At 43.8% G+C, this 19,698-nt stretch overlaps 1 protein-coding gene across 1 annotated transcript in view; it reads right to left on the reverse strand.

The window, feature by feature from the left end:
• plxdc1 (plexin domain containing 1) overlaps positions 1-19,698 on the reverse strand; it is a 238,748-nt gene that overhangs the window by 183,095 nt on the left and 35,955 nt on the right. The gene's annotated exons all lie outside the window — the stretch shown is intronic.

A 19,698-nucleotide genomic window follows, 5' to 3' on the forward strand; every position in this document is an offset into this window, starting at 1 on the left:
TCGCAACATTAAAAGTATTTATTTCAGTTCCATCCAATTGAGGATCGTATTCATCACGCCGGTATGGACGATTGTTGAGGAACTGTGTCGTGGCTGTCGTGTCGATGAGGCCTTCACAGGGGATGATCTAGTTGACTCAATCTCTGCTGATACTTCAGGGCTGCGTTGTGGTCGTGTCAAGGTGCAGGTCCTTGGTCTCACCTGGATACGGCCCGGATCCGGTTGACTACGGTGAACCTCGGGATAAACAGAAAGACTAATATTAGCGTAGATGCCATTCTTCTTCTGATGTAACGAGTACATCAGGTGTTATAGGAAGTGTTCCCGGTTCCGGCTGACCTAATTTATGCAGCCTAATAATCCTTTAACGGATTTGGAAATATAAATTGGTAATGTGTTATGTATATGCTCCAACAAGGTGAAGCTCTCCGAGCCAGAGCAGAGACTGAGCTGAAAGAAAGAGACGCTAAAGCCGGGGCCTGTGAAAATCATCTTAAACAGGCCCGGAAAGAAGTCATTGCTCTGAAACAACAAAGAGACTATTTTAAAAATGAACTTGATACTTGTTACAGAGAACTTCAAAGTGGCATGGGAGGGGAAACACCCATCAGTTTCCCCTGGCCAGTCAAGAATCCCTAGTTCAAATGGGGGTTGAAAGTCCACTGCCCAAGACGTCCAGCATCCAAGAACCTTTGCCAGCAGCTGTCAAATCCGACTACCAGCAGCTGCGACAGGCGTTGATCAAAGAGTTTTCTGATCCTGAATCGGACCAAGGGCTCCCTGCTGCCATGGACCTTAAACAGGGCCGACTGGAAAACCCACAAGCTTACTACAACCGACTGCGAAGGGCTTACTTCGGAGCACGTAACGAGCCAGGAATGGAGGAAGATTTCAACTTCAAAACTCTGTTTCTCCGAAATCTGCACCCTGCGGTGAGTCATCATCTGGGAGTTTTGGCCTGCCCACGCAGTATGTCTACTCAGCAGCTGCGAGACTTAGTCCACAAGGCTTATTCTAAGCAAAAGGCTGCATCTGAAAAGACTGTTAAAAATCCAACCAGCTATCCAGTCTCTGATCACTGACCCTAGCCGATAGTGTGGAAAATTATGTGAGAAGTGAAGCCCTGGTAGACACCAGAGCAGATCTAACTTTGATGTCAACTAACCTTTTTGAAAGACGGAGAGATGAAGCTAAGAGACAAAATCGGACTCTCAATCACAAAGATGTGAGCTAAATGTGCAGTCGTACAGCCAAAATGAGGTCCACCTTGAACAAATAGCTCCCATCCACCACACAATTGGTCGAATGAGCTTGATACATCCTGTGTGCATATCACAAGTGGACATGTTTCCCTTTTTCATCTGCAAAGACCTGCTAGACTGCTTTGAGCCCTTATTGAACTCCAGACAGCTGAAAATCTGGGCTCAAGTGTGAGAACCTCTGCTTTTCTAGTCACCCAGACCACCTGAGCCAGACTGTCAGGTCACAGAGGTCACCGGAAATCTCGCAGCTAACCACGGGAAACCCGTCTCAGCCTCAGCAAACTTCAAGTTCGCTACTCTGCACTTTTCAACTCACCATAGACTCTGACTCCTTCTGCCTCAAGGTCATGACAGATTTACAGCTGAATGATGTAACAACAACAGACATTATTCTCGCACTGTGGGCAGACAACTCAGCCTTCAGTCACACGCTGTTCAGTGCTCTCATTGAAGGAACACCGGACCTCCCATTTGCCAACAAGCACACACGCTTCCCATTGGACTTTCGCCTGTCAACCATCACGACTGCCAAGGACACCTGCGTTTTGAACTTGAAATGGAACGTCCGGCGTCTAACCCATCACTTCCTGGTCCTTCTGGACCTCCTGATGCGCCCTAAAGCTCATGTGGACATTAGAAATGAGGTGGGCCCCAATAACTTTACAGCCCCCTGTTATTCCTGTCAACACTGAAAACCTCCTGTCAGGCCAGACCATTCCAGAGGTCTGCATCCTGGTCAACGAACCGAAGGCTGTAGTACCAGCTTACACCAAAGGGGTCGCTGTTTGGTTCAACATGCAATGTGATCAAACCCTAAACCACATGCTGGGCTTCTTCCAACTTTCACCCGAAGGTGTGGAACTTGGACTCACTCTGGAAGCCACACCCCTCACTGATGTGTCATCCTGTGTAGTCCACACTTTGCTCAACAACTGCATGGCCACAGACATCAGAATTCCCAAGACCTACCGGCTGGGATGGCTAGTGAGCCACGACTTCCATGACTTTGAACTTAGGTTACCAGTCATTGGCTCAATACCAGCTGCATTGATCCCAGAATTGAGCTCAGACAACACAGTGTTCACAGCACCCTTCAAGATCATCTCCATAACTTCCATCATGCCGATAGCCGCAGAACAGTGCTGATGGAGGACCAACACCTCGCAGTATACACAGTCTCTAACCAGCCTGTCTGCGAAACTCACAAAAGTACTGCACCTCTGACTGCCCACATGACAAGTGACACCACAACGGAGGAGCCATTTCCAGGTTTTGAAACTCAAGTCCAACAAATTCTGAAAGATGCAGATGCCCTAAAGAATGATGCAGACCGTCAAAAACTCAGACAGGTCCTGTACAAATTCAATGATGTGGGCCTACTTTTCGGTTCCCAGGGCATTGAACCGCAATCCAGCCGCATCCAAGCTATTCAAAACATCAAGCCTCCCACTAATGTCTCAGGGCTGCGCAGTTTTCTAGGTGTGTGCAACTACTCACGGCAGTTCATAGAGAACTACTCGGACATTGCAATACCTCTAACTGCTCTGCTGAAAAAGGACTGCCCATTTGTCTGGACAGAAACCCAAACAAATGCTATGAACGAACTGAAACGACATTTGTGTACAGCTCCATTTCTGGCTTACCGGAGCCACAGAAGGAGTTCTACCTGCAAGCAGGATTCTCCAATGACTGCCTGAGTGCTGGTCTCTCAAGTGGGAGGAGGCATTTAGATGAATGCCCACGCACATCCTACACAGGGAACAGTGGTCTATAAGAAATACATTAGTATTTTTAAATAGATATAAGACCTGGTAACAGTTCTACCTGCGGCCACAGGGTGGCGAACTCCACCATGGAAACAAGGTGTCTTCCACCCTTACAAGCCTGAAAGGGTCTTCTCACTATCAAAGCCAAAGGCAGACCAACAGAATCATAATACTCATTATTGGCCCAGCCACAGGCCTGATGTTAGAAGTGCCGGGGGTAAAAAAGAACGGAGCCTTCTGGCCCTGTCCGCGGCCCTCGGGACGGGACGGGCCAGGCCCAACCTGTCTGGTTGAGGACTCAGACCTCAGCGGCATGCACGTCTTGAATGCCCCTGGTCTAAGTCACTCAGCAGGTCAGTCTGGTGCGCCTGCCACACAGCCATCGTGTGCAGATCAGCATCAGCCTGCCGCGTATGCCCTGCCATTCAAGCGAGATATCACTTTAAGCGGCTTAGATGGCAGAATCTGAGCTTTGTATTGTATTGTATTGTATTGTATTGTATGTCTTTATTGTCCACCGAGGTGAAAAATTGTCTTTGGCTCACTAGCACATAAAATACCTATACAAGTAGTGTTAAAAACAACAAAAACAGAACAAAACACAGACAAATTCACATTTCATAAAGATTACAATTCATGCCGCTGTCATTTAATTTATCAAACTCTTGCGGAATGGAGAATTTTGATAGCATTTGGAATAAATGATTGCTTAAACACATTTTTATTCACAAGAGCTATTCTGTAGCGCCTACCTGATTTAAAGGGCTTAAATTGGCTAAAAAGAGGGTGAGAACTATCTGCAAGAATACTTCTTGCCTTCTTCCTTGCCCTTTCAACATAAAGTTGTCCTAAGGGCTTCTGTGGTCTGCCAACAATTTTGCTTGCCATTGACACAATTCTGGTAAGCTTATTCTTAGATCTACAGTTTAAATGTTCATACATTTATACACTATTTTTTATTAATTTTTACAAGAAAAGTTCTAAATAATAACATTTATTAATATAATTATTATAATTATTATTACCAGTCGGTGGAATCGACACATACCCATATTCCGCTCTGCCTCAGCACGAGCGGGACCCGAACCACCAGATCCAGATGCTGAACTCTCTTCCCTCGAAAAGAGAGCCGGATGAGAACGGAGCGTTTTTAACTATGCTACAGTTTGGCAACTCCCTCGAGAATTCTCATGCGTGCTCTTCCCCCAGAGAGAGAACGCACAGCTCGTGTGTGTCATCTGGTGTCAGATAACGAGGACACGGATCCACACACTTAGTAAGCCTACTAGTTACTAACTAGTGCGTTTCATAACTGCCACGATAGTGTTTCACACAAAACGGTCCCTGAAGACGAAAAGAGGATGACATGTTATCTGGGCGCCCCTTATATATTTGTGGGTCGCATTGTTATGATGTCATGGGCTGTTGCCGGTCAATACGATATTGCCGAGATTGGATATGTGTTGGACACCGGTTCCCGCAGAGGTGGTTCCCCTAGCATTCAGACGCAGCTCGAGTTGAAGGGAACTGTGTTTCTGAGTTATGTTTGTTCATTGGTTCCCTTGTTCCTTGTGTCACTTGCCCATTGGTTGTCTTAGTCATGTGTTCCCTAAGTTCATGTATTTAAGCCTCTTGTTTTCCATGTTACTTTGTCATGTATTGGATTAATATAACCCTGCTGTTGCTGAGTGTTTTGGTCAAGTCTGCTCATTGTCAAGTCTGCTCATGTCTGCTAATGTTCAAGTTGGTTGCTTTGTTTGTTTACTCACTTTTTGGATTATTAATAAACTGCACATGGGTTCATCAACTCGCCTTCAGTTGGACTGATTGTTGACCTACATGACCTACAAAAATGAACCCAGCAGTTTCTCTGCTTTTGTGTCTCCGTCAAGGTGACCAGGCTATCGAAAATTATGTAGAGGAGATTTGGTGGGCTTTAACGATGTAGTCCTCAAGGACATTTTTCGTCATGGACTTAATGAACCTATTCTTTCGCGGCTTCCTGGGGGAAAAATACACTGGTCCCTTGAGACCCTTCTGCTAAGTGGATCCTCATTTACTGTAGGAATTGCGGATGAGGAGCCCCACAATCCTACAGCATTCTTCATCCCAGAGTGTTTACATGCCCCTACTGTCATGTCTGGAGTTGTTCACATCATGTCTACCACGCCAGGGCCTGTTCACGCCATGCCTGCCACGCCAGGGCCTGTTCACGCCATGCCTGCCAAGTCAAGGCCTATTCATGTCATGCCTGCCAGGTCAGTACCTGTTCACGCCATGCCTGCCATGCCAGGACCTGTTCACGCCATGCCTGCCATGCCAGGACCTGTTCACGCCATGCCTGCCACGCCAGGGCCTATTCACAACATGGCGCCACATCAGAGACAGTTCACAACATGGCTGCCACTCCAGAGCCAGTTCACAACATGGCTGCCATACTAGAGACCCCAATCAAAATGGCCACCATGCCAGAATCATCAGATAAGGTGGCTGCCATTCCAGAGTCTTGTCCCATCATAGCTGCCAAGCCAGTGTCTTCAGACAAGATGGCTTTTTTCACCTGTGTCTTCAGACAAGATGGCTTCTCCGTCAGTGTCTTCAGACAAGATGGCTTTTCCGCCTGTGTCTTCAGACAGGATGGCTCCTCCGCCTGTGTCTTCTGACACGATGGCCTCTCCACCGGTGTCTTCAGACAAGATTGCCGCTATGCCAGAGTTTCTTCACATCATGCCTGCAGTCTAGAGGCTGTTTACATCATGCCTGCCCAGCCAGAGATTAGCCGCTTTCCCACTGTTGGGCCAGTGCGAGCCAGGGCTTTCAGCAGGCCAGGCTAGGCTAATAGCCCTGGACTTGTAGCACCGAGCCCAAAATCACGCTGCATTTCCACTGTCGGGTCAGAAGCTCCGCAGCGCTTCACTAAAACCCGCCCGTAACACGCCTGAGACGTGCTGACAGATAAAATAAATACATGATTGTGATAGCCTACGTATATGATTTGTCTGATTTCTTCAAGCCGTTGTATTTACCGTGTTTACTATGGTAATAGCACGCATAGTCTTTGTGATCAGAATCCACATTGGATCACAAACAGAAGTTATTTCAAACACTTGCTGCTGTCTGAAAGTGAGTTTTGAGCTAAAATGTTTTTAAAAGTCTTTAATGCTGATATTAGCTGGTAACCTACATGTAATCATCCATGGCGCCTCCGTCTCCACACACAGATTAACTCCGCCTTTGTTCGTACCCACTCCCTCAAGCCCGAGCTGGCCCGCTTTGGACCAAGGTATTCGGCGGGCCGAAAAACCCTGCCCGTTGGCCCCAAGGAAGCCCCGACAAGGCACGATCAAGCCCCGGAAGTGACAGTGGAAACGCGACTGGCCCTGGCACACACTAGCACGCCCGCTTTAGGCCCGACAGTGGAAACGTGGCTATTGTTCACGTCATGCCTGCCCAGCCAGAGACTGTTCATGTCATGCCTGCCCAACCAGAGACTGTTTACGTCATGTCTGCCAAGTCTGAACCTGTTCACGTTATGCCTGCCACGCCTGAGTCTCTTCACAAGATGGCTGCCATGCCTGAGCCCTCAGACGAGATGGCTGCCACGTCTGAGTCTCTTCACAAGATGGCTGCCACGCCTAAGCCCTCAGCAGAGATGGCTGCCATGCCTGAGCCCTCAGCCGAGATGGCCGCCACGTCAGAGTCTCTGGAGTGTGCAGCACTTACAATTGTGGGGGGCTCTGTAATGTATAGTTTTGTTTCATGTTCTTGTTTAATGTATTTTATTTTGTAGTTTGATTCATGTTGCTTGTTTGTGTCATGCTTCCCTTGCTCCTCATGTGCTCCCTTAGTCAATGTGTCATGTGCTGATTGGTTGTTTATGGTCATGTGTTTCTGAGTTATGTTTGTTCATTAGTTCCCTTGTTCCTTGTGTCACTTGCCCATTGGTTGTCTTAGTCATTGTTCCCTAAGTTCATGCATGTAAGCCTCTTGTTTTCCATGAAACTTTGACATGTATTGAATTAATGTAACCCTGCTATTGGTGAGTGTTTTGGTCAAGTCTGCTTATTGCCAAGTCTGCTCATTACCAGGTCTGCTTATATTCAAGTTGGTTGCTTTGTTTGTTTACTCACTTTTTGGATTATTAATAAACTGCACAGGGGTTCATCAACTCGCCTTCAGTTGGACTGATTGTTACACATATTATGGTTAGCTGGGTAGACATGACAACTACATACCCCATTTGTTAGCATCTAGCTAAATTCCTTGCCTTAAAATTAATTTTTACTCATTGTATAATTTTTCCAACATCTGTAAAGTTATAAAAAGTGCCCCAAACTATTATTTTCCTTTAGTTTAAGGGATTAAGGGTAACATATGAAACCATATGTCAATACGATCTTCAACTAGATGAAACTGGATTAAATATTTTGATTGTTGCCATCCTAATCGGACTTATAACCTGTAAAGCTGCCTGAATCATAATCAAGCACTGTTCGCTGTTGGCCAGAGGAGAACTGGCCCCCTGACTGAGTCTAGTTTCTCCCAAGTTTTTTTTTCTCCATTTTTATCACCTTTTTGTCACCTGATGTCACCTGTTGGAGTTTGGGTTCCTTGCCGCTGTCGCCTTTTGGCTTGCTTAGTTGGGGATACTTGATATTCAACAATGTTTTTGATCTGTCTGTATTGACATCATTGTATGCAAACTGAACTGAGCTGGACGATGACATCACTGTTTTCTCCAGTGCTGATATATAGATAAATTAATTTAACTTAATAGCTATTGATTTTGACAATGGAATGAATTAATACTGAATTTATTTAAGCTGGTCAATGACACCATTTTCTTTAAGAGCTGCTGTGTAGCCAAAATTATTTACCAGTTATTACTGTAAAGCTGCTTTGACACAATCTGCATTGTAAAAAGCGCTATATAAATAAAGGTGACTTGACTTGACATGACTGTCTCTTTTTGCAAGTCTCAGAACTGGCAAACAAGAGGATAATGGATGCACAGTAAAAATAGGCTATCTGCACGTGTTATACTATTTTGATCATACTTTGATTTGTGATGCATTTATCCTAATCGTACATATTACTTCCCTTAAATTGAACTCACCATTGTCCAGATACCGTACAGTGGAGTTTTTAGAAAAACTCGGGTCGAAGTTTGCCATGAGTGGAGCAATATACTGCGTCGCTGTCAGCATGCGGTGCGTTATCTCTCCAGTGAAAATAAATCCTATAAAAAATATATTAAGAATTCAAGCATAAGATACAAAATTTCTATAAATAAATAAATAAAATATATTTTGTTTTAGTTGTGGACTGAAAATATGTATAGGGCTATGTATAAGGGCTATGTATAAATATTTTATACATTAAAAGGTCTCTTTATTGCATTCCAGGATGGAACCCTTTCAGTTTAATAATAATATGACAAAAAATTATAAAAAATTAATTCAAGCAGAATGGTGCTAGTGAGTCTGGAGTTATTGTGAAAACAGCCATATTAACACTGCAAATGATTCCATCAGAAATCTGATTTTTTAGGGGGTAATTAAAGGGGTAATTCACCACTGGCAAAATGGGCTTTCAATAAAACTAGGCTGCCTGTGCTATAGAAAGGCGAAAAAAAATTTGAAAACTATGCTACCTGACCAGGGAAAGGAGAGTGGCTGTTGTCTTTCCTTTTGGCAAATAAGTAGGGAAACTTCAACACCCATAATGCAATGGGTATGTTGCCATCCAAGGCTTCTCCCAGTTTGCTCCTATTGGATAGGCTTGACCAGAGTCAAATATCGCCTTGCTTGAGTAGGAAATACTTCTTAGCAAAACTTAGCAAAGGCTGCATCACAGTATTCATAGAAGAGGGGGTGACTAAAAGAAACTGCAATTCCATCAGTTAATTGTGAAGAAAGGGAACAGGGAGCACCTTCTGCTTAACCCCCGAAGCAAAACGCTTTCACATACAGGTGAGAAGGCTGTTGTAGTGTTACTTCCCTTTCAAGGGAACTCGCACTGCATTGGAAGTTATGACACTATTGGAATGCCTCTGAGTGATTGCATCATGAAGCACATGTGAAATCATAGGTGGGTGATGTCATGACCAGGAAGCTATAAAGCACACCCAAACCAAAGAATGTTAGCTTCTGTGACTTCAGCAAGCACTCTATGTGAAATTGTCTATTATTGTTTGTTTGTTGCAAGCATACATATATATATATATATATATATATATATATATATATATATATATATATATATATATATATAATAAGACAGGAGTAAATGGCAAGCAAATAGCAGTTCAGATCGTGTGTCCCTCCCTGCCTTCACTACATTATGGGTGGAGATACACATGATTTATGTGTTGTTTGTTTGGGAGTGGAGCATGCATGGTCAGCTCCTGGGTGGCTGGCTGTTTTCATTCATAAAAGACCGTCATCCTCTAGTGGAAGGCTTCAGTCCTGATACTGGAAGTGGTTCACATCGTAAAGTGCCAGTTTCTTCTCTGTGCTCTCAGAGGATCATTCTGCCAACCCCGCCACCTCTGGTGCTTTAGGAAGCAGCAGCTACCAGTGAGTTTGGCCCAGTCTTTGCCCAGGAATGTTGTGGAACTGGGAGGCTCGCTCCCTCCGAGCAGGGTGGAAAAGTATGTTCGGTCTTCCCCTGCCGCTGAGCCATTTCAGGGCACTTGGCATATTACTCCACCTACACTAGAGGTTAGTCTCAAGAGGCTGGTTCTTGTGGCAGCATGGGAACTTCTGCCAAAAGTGTCTCAGTGGATCCTGCAGACTATAGAGAGAGGCTGCAGAATTCAGTTACGGTTATTATCTATCTCATTAAGAAGATCATTTCAAAAATTTTTACTGGACCATAAGCTCTTTGCTGTTGGGCTTATACGCAGACAAACAAAATTATAGTAGAAATGAGCAAGCATTTATAGACCTCAGATTGCTTTATGCCAAAAAAAAAAAAAAATTGTCGCTCTGTTGTGGACAAAGATTCACAGACTAAGTACTACTCAATTGATAAGACAGATGTTATCAAGCCTTCCATTAGAAAGGATAACTTACATATTAAAGGCTAAACAGCATGTATTTGAAAACATATGTGTTACAGATCTGCCAGGCTCTCTCACCAGCCAATCCCAGTGCACATCACCAGAATACTAATCACGCACATCTGCAACTCATCTGCACCCTCATCACGCTGGCTGTATAAGCACACACCTCACCTCACTCCAGTGACTGGTTTTTAATTTTTCTGAAGTGGATTTGTCTTCTCCAGTTCTCCACTCCAGCATCTGTCTTCTCCTAATTCTCAGTGTGAATCATACTTACCTGTGTTACTGAGGTGTGTGCTGTCTTCAGTCCTCCATCCGTCTCATCCATGATTTCCTGTAAGAAAAAGACATTCCATTACATTCATCATCAGTACTGTCAACTTATCATTCGAACTGCCTATTTACCTGCCATTTATCCCATTGCCTCTGTTGCTGTTAATAAAAGTCATCTGTTTCATTATATTCCTCTGTGTGAGTCTCCTTCCATAACAAAAGACCGGACCATACACAGAATCTTCACAGACAGTGGTTGCCAATCCTATGTCCAAACCAACGCCCTTCCCTGGTGCGGCGGAGGAGTGCAACGGATTCCTTCTACAGTGCTCGTTGGCCCTGGAGATGCAGACACATCTCTACACATCAGACAGAGCGAAGATTGCATTCATCGTATCCCTGTTGACAGGGTGAGTGCTCCAATGGGCCGAAACTATCTGGTCACAAGCTGGTACAGTAACCCAATCATTTATTAATTTCATCTAACACTTCCATGAACTTTTTGGCAGACCAGCTGGTGACTCTTCTGTGGGTGAGCAACTATACCATCTCCGTCAAGGTTCAATGTCTGTTAATGATTATGCTCTCAAGTTCTGGACTTTAGCTGCTGCCAGCGGATGGAATGAGCATTCACTCCTCACCACCTATCGGCAGGGATTGGAACCCAGAGTGTGGCTGCGTCTTGTTGCATATGACGATACCATCGGCCTAGAATGTTTCATCCAGCTTTCCATCAGATTCGGCAGTCGTATGCAGTCGTGTCTTGAAGAACAACAGGGTCAACCATCCACTCCATTCCTTCGCCGGCCAGAGACCATACATGCTACATGACATGCTACAGCTACATGAGGAAAATTTCCATCTCCTGGTTCTGGAGGACTCCACCACTGATGTGATTCTTGGGCGCCTGTGGTTAGTGCAGCATAATCCCATCATCTTCTGGAGAACCGGTGAGGTCCTGAAGTAGGGCAGTAAATGTTTTCCTGATTGTTTTCCTCAGACTCCTCGTCCATCATCACACCATTCCGAGACCCTCTCCATCAACTCCATGTCCATTGAAAGTCCGGTAGATAAACAGTCAGTCGAGATTCCAGCCTGTTACGCCCCCCCTTCAGTGACGTGTTCTGCCCAAAGAAAGCCTCACAGCTGCCTCCACATCGGCCATGGGACATCAGCCATTGATCTGATTCTGGGTGAGCCAGTGCCCTGTGGGAAAATTTACCCACTCTCACTTCCTGAACAGAAGACCATGGAGTATATTAAAGAGGCTTTACAACAAGGCTACATCCGCCTTTCAACATCCCCTGCTGCTTTGAGTTTCTTCTTCGTGGCCAAAAAGGATGGAGGCTTGCGGCCTTGTACTGATTACTGGGCACTCAACAAGATAACAGTGAAGTTCTATTATCCACTTCCCCTCTTCCCAGCGGCATTAGAACATCTCTGCGGAGCCTCTGTCTTCACCAAGTTGGACCTCCACAGCACATTCAATCTCATCCGGATATGTGAGTGGGATGAATGGAAGACAGCTTTTGTGACCCCTACTGGCCACTACAAATATTTGGTTATGCCCTATGGGCTGGTCAGTGCCCCCTCGGTATTCCAGGATTTCATGCACAACGTGCTCCAGGAGTTTCTCCATCAGTTTGTCCTCGTCTACATAGATGATATCCTCATCTACTCCTGGAGCTTGGCCAAATATCGCCACCACGTTGCGGAGGTCCTGAAATGCCTGAGAGATTTCCACCTTTTCCTCAAAGCTAAAAAAATGCTTTATAAATCAATCCTCAGTGCAGTTCCTTGGGTACGACATCAGCAACAGTGGTATACAAATGGATGAGGGGAAGGTGAAAGCCATGAACAACTGGCCTGTTCCCACTACCATTAAAGAACTTCAGCAATTCCTAAGCTTTTTTAAACTTCAACAGATGTTTCAAAGAGGCATTCACCAGCACACCGCTTCTCATCCATCCAGACCCCAGCAAACCCTTCATTGTAGAAGTGGACGCCTCCACCACCAGGGTAGGAGCAGTGTTGTCTCAGCAGCAGGGGACTCCAGCCAAACTCCATCCATGCGCCTTCTTTTCCTGCAAACTTAGCCCGGCAGAGAGAAATTACGACATCGGCCACAAAGAACTCCTCGCTATCAAGCTGGCCCTTGAGGAATGGAGACATTGGTTGGAGGGTGCACAACATCCTTTTATCATCCTTACCATTCACAAGAACTTAGAATACCTATGAGATGCCAAGAGACTCAACCATTGCCAAGCACGTTGGGCATTATTTTTCACATTTTTTAAATTTACCATCTCCTATCGCCCAGGCCCCAAGAATGCAAAAGCTGATGCTCTCTCTCATCTCCACACTCCAGAAGAGGTCAACGAAGAACCTCAACCCATCATCCCCAATGAACTCATCGTAAGTCCCATCCAGTGGTCCTCCAATCCAGCTACCTCCTCCAATGTCTCCACTGCCACTCCACCGGGCTGCCCACCTGGATTACAGTACGTCACCAGAGCACAACGCACTCCCCTGATTCACTCCGCTCACCCTTCTCTAGGTACTGGCCACCCAGGGGCCAATAACACCCTCTCACTGCTAAAAGACCGCTTCTGGTGGCCCAACATGGCCAGGGATGTGAGAAGATCCGTCCAAGGTTGTTCTGACTGTGCCGTCTTGAGGAGCCCTTAGCATCTACCATCTGACATCTACCAAACTCCTTCCGCTGCCCATTCCAAACCACCCATGGTCACACCTAGGAGTGGATTTCATCACGGATCTGTCTGCATCTGATAGTAAAACACATGCATTCTAGTAGTTATTGACCGATTTTCGAAATCCTGTCATCTTCTTTACCTCAAAGGACTGTCCACTGCAATGGAGACTGCTGAACTGAATGTTTAACCACATCTTCTCAGACCGCGAACCACAGTTCATATCAAGGGTATGGAAAGCCTTTTTCAATCTCCTAGGTGTGACTGTAAGCCTCTCTTCTGGATACCATCTCCAGTCGAACGGGCAGACGGAAAGGAAAATCCATGAGATAGGGCGCTTCCTGCGAACCTTCTGCCATGGCCACCAGAACTATTGGAACCAGTTCCTAGGCTGGGCCGAGCACACGCAGAACTTTCTTCACCAGCCCTCCACTGGACTACTGGTTCCAAGAGATCGAGAGGGTCTGGGACGCAGCTCACCATCAGCTTCAGCGGGCAGTGCGCAGGCTACAGAATTCACTATTCTTTCCATGTGTCACTATTAAAACCTTATCACTCTCCCACTTCTGTTCCCACAGAGTCTGTCACAGATCTGCCAGGTTCTCTCACCAACCAATCCCAGCGCACATCATCACCAGAATAGTAATCATGCGCACCTCATCTGCACCCTCATCACGCTGCCTTTATTAGCACACACCTCACCTCACTCCAGTGTCCGGTCTCATTTTTACAAAGTGTACTCTCTCCATGTTATTCCAGATTATTCCTTGTGACTATTCTCCAGCGTTCTCTGTGTGCTTACCTCCTGTGCCTTCTCTAGTGTGTTCTCCAGTTCTCCACTCCAGCGTCTTCTCCAGTTCTCCACTCCAGCGTCTGTCTTCTCCTAATTCTCTGTGTGGATCATGCTTACCTGATTTACTGAGGTGTGTGCTGTCTTCAGTCCTCCATCCGTCTCATCCATGATTTCCTGTAAGAAAAAGACATTCCATTACATTCATCATCTCTACCGTCAACTTGTCATTTGAACTGCCTTTCCCCTACTTACCTGCCATTTATCCCATTGCTGTTAATAAAAGTCATCTTTATCATTATATTCCTCTGTGTGAGTCTCCTTTTGTAACAATATGGAGCAATTTCATTAATTATATGATTTGGACTGAACAGATGAAGAAATGGATGACTAAGCTTTGTGCACAATGTGGTTCCGACCTTGTAGAAATGATAGTCAATTTTGAAAAGATTACCACTGGCTAAAACAGTTAATCACTGTTTTAATCTTCTAGAGTAGGCTAAATGCAGTGATCTTATGGTTATATGGAATTTGAAATAATGTAAAAGGTATTTCAAAGCATTAAAAAGTGAAAGTAAAATAAAAATATAGCTGAAAGCAGCAAGGACAGGCTCAAGCCCGGTGGCACTGCCAACCCGGTGGCTTTAGGGCAACTGTGCACAGCGGGCAATAGGCATTTAAAACGGGTAAACATAAAAGGACTATGTCAAAGTCATTTGAATACACCACATTTACTGCAGCAGTTGGTGCCCATATGACCACAAACCATAACAGCCACATCCATGAGATCATTTAAATTTATATTAATTTTATGTCATAGGTCAATTTCAAATGAGTGCAGAATATCATCCTAATCTGCCATGCCTGTGTTTTTCTCAACCTCTATAAAAATTCCAGAGCAAATTACATACTGTTATTTGCGCAAACTCCACTCTGAGAAATGTAATGTCTGTGATTGCAAATGTTGTATTATCCTAACACTACTCCTCATGTGTTTTTTGACCTCCCTGAGCTATCGTTTGTGCACCAATCATGCTTTCATTTAATTTTAATATGTGTGATATACAATGAAAAAATAAAATTATAAAATTAATAAATAGAGCCAAATCACAGAACCTGCAAAAATGATATAAATGTCAGTCTCAGTTAAAAGTAAGGTACATGTCTAGATTTTTCTGCTCACTTATGCAAGTTTTTTTTTTAAATGGTCACTTTTATAAAATCATGTGAAATTGACTTAAATAGGGTTTTTTAATAAATTTGAATTATATCAATAAATAATTATTGTTATTTATTGATATATAAATATGTCTAGAAAACACACACTCTCCTCTGTAAAAAAACAAACAAAAAACAAAACAAAGAAACAAACAAACAAAAAAAAAAAAACAGAGATGTTAGTCTTGTATGAATGAGTATATGAAATCACAGGTGTCGGGTAATAATAATTGTAACTCAAAAGACATTTAGAAAATGAATCCTGTCCGAATAGTGATATAGTGTCATGGTTCAATTTCAAAGTGTGTAGTTATCATTTGCAGTTCAAACATTTATAAGATCATCAATAAATGGGTAATCAGTAAAACGGTTAAAGACCACTAATCAAGATTGTAAAACACACACACACACACGTTCGTTTTTGTGAATTGTGGGGACATTCCATAGGCGTAATGGTTTTTATACTGTAAAAACCGTATTTTCTATCCCCCTACACTACCCCTACCCCTAAACCTAACCATCACAGGAAACTGTGCACATTTTTACTTTCTCACAAAAACTCATTCTGTATGATTTATAAGCCTTTTAAAAAGTGGGGACATGGGGTAATGTCCTCATAAGTCACTTCTTTTTGTAATACCAATGTCATATTCATGTCATTATACACATTTCTATCCTGATATGTCACAAAAACGCACGCGCGCGCGCACACACACACACACACACACACACACACACATTCTCCCTCTCTCGATCTCTCTGTTCCCCCTCCCCCTTCACTCCCTTAGTCTCACTCTTCCTCTGTGTGTGTGTGTGTGTGTGTGTGTGTGTGTGTGTGTGTGTGTGTGTGTGTGAAAAATCCACATTCAAACCAAAATATCTGACTTCCTGTTGGTCGGAGCTAATGAATGTGAATCAAGAAAGTTGTCCAGCTTAATGAGAACAATATGTGTACCAAGTTTGGTGACTGTAGTTAAAACTAACCCCCCACTTTTGTCCAAAGGTGGACCTATAGAGGCCCTCCTCCCCGCCCGTTTCTATGGTTTTGCCCATGTCTACTGGTTGACATCTCTGACACGTGTATCGATTTTCATGTAATTTCAATGTAATTACATTTGTCATGTCTTGACATTATTCTGTTGAAGTTTGAAGCAAATCCGTTAAAAATATGAGGGTGACCTCAAAGTATTTTCAAAGTGACACACTTCCTGCTGCAAGTTAGTGGTGCTATAACTTTGACAATAATCACATCCATGTGATCAGACACCTACAACGAACACACAGCTGAAGTTTCATAAAAATCAATCAATGTATGCAAATGTTATAACACACTTCCTGTTTCCCTTTTCTCACCATAAATTCGTTGCCTCGCCACGGCCAAACCGTTTGAGATATCAAAAATCTGCTTGCATTTTAGCATCCTCAATGTCTTGACTTCATGCTGACCGAGTTTGGTGATGATCGGATTAATCGCCTAGGAGGAGTATATCAAATTACAGAGCATGCGTTTTTCAAACAACCCATAATAGCCGACTTCCTGTTGGGCTGGCATATAACTTATATCTGTTGGCCTTAGGAAAACAGTGAACAGTGGGCGACATGCATGTAAGAAAGTAAATACAGGAGAATTATGGCCAAGTCATTTCAAAGTGCCACGCTTCCTGCTGCAAACAGGTGGGGCTTTGACTGTAACTGAATATTGCCATATAGATGTCTTCAGGCCAGGACTATTATCAAACATGTGAAGTTTTGGACAGTTCGGACATGGTATGCCTGAGTTACAACAGCTTCCTCCTTCATGGTGAAGCATCAGACTTTGTCAGGCCGCCACAGACACGCCCTTTAGCGAAAACTCTAGATATTTGCAATTTATCACCCCTAAGGCCTTAAGATTAGACTGACCATATATGATGTTGTTCTGGTTAAATCTTTATCAGGAGTTAATCACAGTGTAAAACATGTCATTTCCTGTTGCCCACAGGTGGCGCTATGATTGTAACTGAATATTGGCATGTAGATGTCTTCAGACCAGGACTCTAATAAATCATGTGAAGTTTGGGGCAGATTGGACATTGTATGCCCGAGTTACATCAACTTCCTGTTTCATGGCGAAACATCAAATTTTGTCAGGCCGCCACGGACACGCCCTTCAGCGAAAACTCAAGATCTTTGCAATTTAACATCGCAAAGGCCTTCAGATTAGACCAACCGAATATGATGTTGATCTGATTAAATCTCTAGAAGGAGTTCGTTAAAGTACAACATCTGGAAATGGCAAAAAGTGCAAAACTTTTGCAGACAAAATCCAAAATATCTCACTTCCTGTTGGTTTTCAGATTTTGCATCAGAAGACTTTTTTGTAGGGATTGGGCTATTACATATGTCTACTGAATTTCATACCTGTACGTGAAACGTGGTGCGAGGGACACTTCGTTGAAATTTTTTAGGTGGCACTATCGAGCCATTTTGCCACGCCTAATTCTGAGACCCATAACATACGTAAATTTTCACCACTTCTGATGCGTGTGCAAAGTTTCATGAGTTTGCGAGCACGTTTAGGCCCTCAAAAATGTGATTCATTTGGGAGAAGAAGAAAATGAAGCGGAAATATAGCTGCAAGCAGCGATGGCGGGCCCAAGCCCAGTGGCACCGCCACCCCGGTGGCTTCAGGGCAACTGTGCACGGCGGGCAATAGGCATTTAAAACGGTTAAACATAAAAAGACACCACTGAATACACCACATTTACTGCAGCAGTTGGTGCCCATATGATCACACACACAAAAACACACACACACTCACACACAGAGAGAGAGAGAGAGAAAGAGTGAGACTGAGGGGGTAGGGGGTAGGACAGAGAGAGAGAGAGTGTGTGAAAAATCCACATTCAAACCAAAATATCTGACTTCCTGTTGGTCAGAGCTAATGACTGTAAATTAGAAAGGAAAGTTGTCCGGCTTAATGAGAACAATATGTGTACCAAGTTTGGTGACTGTAGGTAAAAATAACCCCCCCACTTTTGTCAAAAGGTGGCGCTACTAAGCCCCTCCACCATGCCCGTTTCTAAGGCTTTGTCCATGTCTGTTGATTGACAACATTGATGTGTGTGTCGAGTTTCATACAATTTGAAGCATGTTAAGAGCCTCAAAAACACTCAAGAATATTATTAAAGTTTGACATGTTGCCATGGAAACAATATTTAAGATATCACAAATACATTCACAGGTCTACATCTGCCATGTTTTGACATTATTGTGATAAAGTTTGAAGCAAATCGGGTAAAAAAAAAAAGAGGATGATCTCAAAGCATTTTGAAAGTGACACACTTCCTGCTACCAGTTGGTGGCGCTGTAACTTTGACTCACAATAGTCACATCCATGTGATCGGACTCCTACAACCAACACACAGCTGAAGTTTCATAAAAATCAATCAATGTATGCATAAGTTATAACACATTTCCTGATTCCCTTTTCTCGCCATAAATTAGTTGCCTCACCACGGCCAAACCGTTCGAGATATCAAAAATCCGCTGGCAATTTTACATCCTCAATATCTTGACTTCATGCTGACCGAGTTTGGTGGTGATCGGATTAATCGCCTAGGAGGAGTATATCAAATTCCAGAGAATGCGTTTTTCAAACAACCGGTAATAGCCGACTTCCTGTTGGGGTGGCATATAACTTAGAGCACGAAAGTTGTTAGGCCCGATGAGGTCTATATGTGTACCAAGTTTCATACTAATACGTGCAAGTGTGTTTGATATATGTACCAAGTTTTCGGACTTCTTTCATGGGGGCGCTGTCGAGCCCCCCTGCCACACCCGGGTACCAGCCTCTGCGGCATCCTAATGGCCGCAGATTCCAATGTGTGTGCCAATTTTCAAGAGTTTTTGAGCATGTTAAGGCCCCTAAAAAGCCCCGGAAGACGGAAAAAAAAAAAATAATAATAATAAATATAGCTGCAAGCAGCAATTACGGGGCCAAGCACAAAAACGGCACAATAAGCCAGCCAACATGGCTGTGAGCATCAGACCAACTGCAACAGTGAGCAATTAAAGACCTATTAAGAACAATTTAGGCAAAAGAGCTGAAAAATGATATATACAGTCAATAATAAAGATTTACTGGTTTATCACTTTCGATCAATAGGTGGTGCTGTGACCAAATTAATGTGGTATGGTCAGAGTGAGGTGACAATGACTCCCGTGAAAATAAGTCAACCAGATCAAAAGTTATTAGCATATGAATGAAAAAAAAAACATTCTCCACTAGGTAACACTGATCCAAAACTTCTCAGGCTCCTTCAGGGCATTGTGTTGATGACCCATACCGAGTTTCGTAACGATACGCTAATGCGTTCATAAAATGCAGCATTTTAAAACTAAATTCAAAATGGCTGATGGCCAAAATGGCTGACACCGGAAAACTGGATGTCATTCGACTCAGCATGATGCCCCGAATCTAAGAAGATCAGCTTTATGATTTTTGGACAAACCTATCTGAAGCTATAAGCAAAAAGAGCCATTTTTTGTATCTCCAGACCAGTAGGTGGCACTGCGCCGAAACTCAGCATGTAGGCTCTGGTCTTGCTTGGGATGATATGTACGAAGTTTG

The sequence above is a fragment of the Ctenopharyngodon idella genome, chromosome 12, assembly GCF_019924925.1.
Source record: "Ctenopharyngodon idella isolate HZGC_01 chromosome 12, HZGC01, whole genome shotgun sequence".
NCBI classification, from domain to species: domain Eukaryota; kingdom Metazoa; phylum Chordata; class Actinopteri; order Cypriniformes; family Xenocyprididae; genus Ctenopharyngodon; species Ctenopharyngodon idella.